Source organism: Canis lupus, chromosome 27 (genome assembly GCF_003254725.2).
Source record: "Canis lupus dingo isolate Sandy chromosome 27, ASM325472v2, whole genome shotgun sequence".
NCBI lineage: Eukaryota > Metazoa > Chordata > Mammalia > Carnivora > Canidae > Canis > Canis lupus.
The window spans coordinates 45099367-45105366 of record NC_064269.1 but is presented as its reverse complement, the minus strand read 5'-3'; positions in this window follow the sequence as shown (position 1 = coordinate 45105366).

Sequence of the window (6000 nt, the reverse complement as noted above, 5' to 3'; positions counted from 1 at the left end):
CAGCTTGGGGACCCAGATCTGAGGAGCTGAAAAGGCCTAAGAGGGGCTGGTTTGAGTGCAGTGGTTTCACAATTAATTGATCACAGCCAGTTACAGATTTCTTTGTTCCTTCTTCACTCCCACTGCTTCACTTGAATAGGCCAAAGGGGCAGGGAGGGGCAGGGCAAGCCCAGGAAGGGCAGGTAGCAGGAAGTCAGGGGAAGGGCCACAGTCTTTGAGCAGGGAGGTAGATCCCTGGGGCTGCTAGGAACTCAGCCCAGGGATTCATTTGGACATCACATGCTTCCAAGATGTTTGGACCCTCTCTTCTCTTGTTTTCTTCCTTTTTCTTCACTCATCTCTGTTTGGTTTTCAGCATTTCCTTACCAGTCTTCTCTTGCTTCTTTTTCTCTTCTCTTCCTCTCCAGCTTCCCCTTTCTTTCTTTTTTTTTTTTTTTAATTTTTATTTATTTATGATAGTCACAGAGAGAGAGAGAGAGGCAAAGACACAGGCAGAGAGAGAAGCAGGCTCCATGCACCGGGAGCCCGACATGGGACTCGATCCCGGGTCTCCAGGAACGCGCCCTGGGCCAAAGGCAGGCACCAAAGCGCTGCGCCACCCAGGGATCCCCAGCTTCCCCTTTCACTCACCTCCCCGCCCAACTCCCATTCAGAAATCCACCTGCATTTCACATGGACACTTTGTATAGAGCACAGGTGTGGTGGGGAGGACCAGGCCAGGTGTGCCAGGCTGCCAGCCGCCAGCTCATTGCCTGAGTTTTAAGGAGCCCTCTCCTCATTGCCTGGTCTTGGAGCTCCATATTCAGGACAGCTTAACCGTCACACATGCCCTGGCTCACCTGGCCTCTCAGGCTGCAGTTCCCTGGAGCAGGTGGTGAGGGAGTGGGAGAGAGGGTGGACACAGGACAGGAACAAGAGCACCTGGCAAAGGCACACTGCAGTGGCAGTTCTGGGAGAAGGAGAATCTGAGCAGGAGCATTGGGCTGTGAGTAGAACTCATCAGTGTGGCCAGATGGCTCCCTGTGTTCTTCATTTTATTCTATGGCTGGGACAAGATGTCAGAAAGTCACCCTTCCACCCCTGTAGCCAAGGGTAAGGAAGGCAAAGATCTGGGGATGCAGGTGGGAGGTGGGCTCAATGACACCGTACTTTAGCCTGGGAGGTTTTAAAGTTTTTCTGTAAATGTTATCTGGTTACAAATTAGAGTCACATAATCTGAATGAGACTAGGTCATTATTTTTCTGACCAGGACTGCCACCCCCAGCCACAGCACAGGGCCCAGGGAAGCTCAGACAGGTCCTGGAAAGTGCTTTCTCTTCCAGAGCTCAGCCATACTGAAGGTCTGTCACCCTCACCCCAGGATTAACACAGCCACACCTGCTGTCTGATGGGTTCCAAGCAGGGAAGACTGATGGGCTAGAGAACATGAAGGAATGAAACTGAGCAGGAGCCTGTGGGGTGCTGATGTTTCAAACCCCTGGGTCCCTCTTTGGACCTTTGCTTTGCTCCTGTCATTGTGTCCTTGTGTCTTTGTGTGTGTGTGTGTGTGTGTCCTAGTGTCTTGAGCGCTGAATTGCTTCAACTTCCCATGACCCTGTTGTCCAGGTCTTGAGTCAGAGCTCTAATTGTGGTGCAAAAGATGTCATTCTTTGCTTCTAGAGGTCTGGAGGGGCCGGGAGCTGGCCTAGGCTGCTGGAGCCACCTGACTGCACAGGTGGCCAGTAATTCTGCTAATTGCCAGGGTTTGGGAAGGCAAATAGGGGTTGCTAGTCTGGAGCAAGTGGGGACACAGGCTCTAAGGATAAGTCCATAAATGCTCCTTGATTTCCTGCTTAAATCTTACTCCACTGAAAAATAGACATGGGACAGACAGAATAAATATCAGATTCATTACTGTCAACAGCTTGTTGGGACAGGACACAACAGATGTTGGAGAGGATGTGGAGAAAGGGGAACCCTCTTGCACTGTTGGTGGGAATGTGCACTGGTGCAGCCACTCTGGAAGACAGTGTGGAGGTTCCTCAAGAAGTTAAAAATAGAACTACCCTAAAAATAGCAATTCCACTACTAGGTATTTACCCAAAGGATACAAAAATACAGATTCAAAGGTGTACATGTACCCTTATGTTTATAGCAGCATTATCAACCATAGCCAAACTATGGAGAGAGCCCAGATGTCCACCAACTGATGAATGGATAAAGAAGACGTGGTCTATATATATAATGGAATATGTATGACTCAGCCACTAAAAGAATGCAATCTTGCCATTTGCAGCAACATAAATGGAGGTAGAGTGTATCATGTGAAGTGAAATAAGTCAATTGGAGAAAGACAAATACCATATGATTTTACTCATATGTGGAATTTAGGAAATGAACAGATGAACAGGTAGGAAGGGAAAAAAGAGAGAAGGAGAGAGGGAGAGGCAAACCATAAGAGACTCTTACTGATAGAGAACAAACCAAGGATTGATGGAGGGAGGTGGGTGGGGAATGGGGTAATGGGGGATGGATGGGTGAGCACTTGTTATGATGAGCACTGGGTGTTATACATAAGGGATGAATCACTAAATTCTGCTCCTGAAGCTAATATTACACTATATGTTAACTCACTAAAATTTACTTATTTATTTATTTTTTAAAAGATTTTATTTATTTATTTATGAGAGAGAGAGAAAGAGAGAGAGAGAGGCAGAGACATAGGCAGAGGGAGAAGCAGGCCCCATGCAGGGAGCCCAACGTGGGACTTGATCCCTAGTCTCCAGGATCACGCCCTGGGCTAAACCACTGAGCCACTGGGCTGCCCAACTCACTAGAATTTAAATAAAAATTTGGAAGAAAAAAAAGCTTGTTGTAGAACATGGCTCATTTGGGAGACAAAATGGGCTTACTAGCCCTCTACCCTTGAAACACACGAATCCAGAAGTCATTGGCACAGGTGTAAAAGGCAGCCTTCCTCACTACAGGGGCAGACTGGAACAGCAGGTCGCATTGATGGGCTGGTTCCCTAAAGGGAGAAAGGACAGAGCCACATGTGCCTCCTTCTTTCTGACAAGCCTACTCATCAAGTAAATTAAGTGTTCTGTGTCTGAGGTGGAGAGAAGCTAGTAGCGTTGTTAATAGAAGTTGTATTTTCAGGGGTGCCTGGGTGGCTCAGTCAGTTAAGCATCTGACTCTTGATTTCAGCTCAGCTCAGTGTTGTGACATCAAGCTCCACTTTGGGGTTCAGGCTGGGTATGGAGCCTCAAGATTTTCGCTTTCCTAATCTCCATCTGCTCCTCCCCCCACCTCCTTTTCTGAGGAAGAAAAAAAAAAGTTGTATTTTCAGGGAAACATGAGAAGGGAATAAGTATCACTCCCCAACAAAGATGAATTGTAACCTATTCTCAAAATTCTCCCTCAGCAAGACTAGGTGAGGCCTCTGGAAAGCTCTGTATGTGTCCCTTTACTGACCACTGCCCAGGTCCACCCACCTCCCTGCTGTCTGCTCCCCATCCTCCACTGGCTTTCTTCCAGCCACAGCACTCCCACCCTTCCTCTGGGGACCCATTAATTCTCCGGGTTTTTTTCTTTTGTCGGTCTCCTAGTGTGAGACATAAAATGCCAATTTCCTTTATTACCTTTTTATGTGGAAAAGGAAACCCCCATTTTTATAACCAGGCACAAAGCTGAATTTCCCAAACTTCTTTGCCCCTAGGTGTGGCCATGTGGTTAAGTTTTGGCCAGTGAGGTATATGCAGATGTTGTGTACAGGCACACCTGGGAGACATTGGGAGTTCAGTTCCAGATGACTGAAACAAAGGGAATATTACAATAAAGCAAGTCAAGTATATCTTTTGGTTTCCAGTGCATTTAAAGTTATGTTTATACTATAGTCTACTAAGAGTAATAGTATCATGTCTAAAAAAACTCAATATATCTTAGTTAAAAAATACTATATTGCTAAAAATGTTCACCATCATCTGAGCGTTGAGCAAGTCATAATCACTGATCACAGATCACTGTAACAAATATAATAATGAAAAATTTTGAAATATTTCAAGAATTAACAAAATGTGGACAGCCCCGGTGACTCAGCGGTTTAGCGCCGCCTTCAGGCCAGGGTGTGATCCTGGAGACCTACGTTGGGCTCCCTGCATGGAGTCGCTTCGCCCTCTGCCTGTGTCTCTGCCTCTCTCTCTCTCTGTGTCTCTCATGAATAAATAAATAAAATCTTAAAAAAAAAAGGAATTACCAAAATGTGATATGGAGATATGAAGTGAGCAAATGTTGGAAAAGTGTCACTGGGAGACTTGCTCAATGCAGGGTCACCACCGAACTTCAATTTGGAAAAAAATGCATTATCCATGAAGTGCAACAGAACGAGGTATGTCTGCATAAAACTTCTGGGAATTGTATCTATTCCCAGGCGTGAATATACTTTTTGGTCTTTTTTCATGATGCCTGGAATGTGAACACAATGTCCAAGCCTGAGAAGTGGAAGCTGTGTCATGAAGACAGCAAAGGAGCAAAATAGGAGCCTGGATATTTAATAAGTTGGTGGAGTCACAATACCAAGCCTTATTGTTCTTTCCTAACTTTGTGTATGTGAAAGAAACAAATTCATATCTTATCTAAGCCACTAGTCTTTGGAGGTTTCTGTTATAGTCAATCTTAGTCCTAACACAAAGTATGTATATAGGTAGGGATGAGCAGGCTTATGCACACAGGTGCACATACAAACATGTGAGCAAGGTTATAGTGATAGTAGGAGCATGGACATTCATTCATTTGCCTATTAATATTTTTCTTTATATTTTAAAAAGATTTTATTTATTTATTCATAGAGACACACACAGAGAGAGAGAGAGGCAGAGACACAGACAGAGGGAGAAGCAGGCTCTATGCAGGTAGCCTGACATGGGTCCTGGGTCTCCAGGACCTGGGTCTCCAGGACCACACCCCAGGCTGCAGGTGGCACTAAACTGCTGTGCCACTGGGCCTGCCCTTTTTCTTTATTTTTTAAAAAAGATTTTATTTATTTATTTGAGAGAGAGAACATGAGCAGGGGGAGGGGCAGATGGAGAGGGAGAAACAGACTCCCTACAAAGCAGGGAGCCCAATGCGGGACTTGATCCCAGGACTCCAGGATCATCATCCTAGCTGAAGGCAGACCCCAACCAAATGAGCCATCCAGACACCCCTGCCTACTTATACTAATTGAGCACCCATCAAGTGCAAGTCACCAGGATAGGACCAATAAGGAAGATGAAGACAGATCAGAGAGGATTTCTCTAGTTATAGATGGTTCTTAATCTTTTCTGGCTTAAGAAGCCCTAGAGAATCTTTTTTTTTTTTTCTTTAAGATTTTATTTATTTATGAGAGACACATACAGAGAGAGAGAGAGAGAGAGAGAGAGAGAGAGGCAGAGACACTCTGCCAAGGGAGAAGCAGGCTCCATGCTGGGAGCCTGATGTGGGACTCAATCCCAGGTCTCCAGGATCAGGCCCTGGGCTAAAGGCGGTGCTAAACCGCTGCGCCACCTGGGCTGCCCAGCCCTAGAGAATCTAAGGAAAACTTTTCCATATTTAAACACACACGTTGGGCAGCCCGGGTGGCCCAGGGGTTTAGCGCTGCCTTCAGCCCAGGGTGTGATCCTGGAGACCCAGAATCGAGTCCCCTGTCGGGCTCCCTGCATGCAGCCTGCTTCTCCCTCTGCCTCTTTCTCTCTCTGTGTCTCTAATAAATAAATAAAATCTTAAACAAAAAAGTGAGTTATTAAGTCCAGCTAGACTCAATAGAAACGGAAAAACCCCACCTTTTTAGAAGAGGACTGTCAAATAAATTGTGGATGTATTTTAAAATGACTACACCAAGAAATCTTCTACCTATTAAAGCAATTTCTAGGTAGTTTGATAACAGGAGGTGATTGAGAACATTTCGATCTTGGAAAGCCATTTCTCCTGGCAGGGTTTATGTGTTGGGCTACTGTATCGTGGTCAGTGCGAATCGCTCTGCCA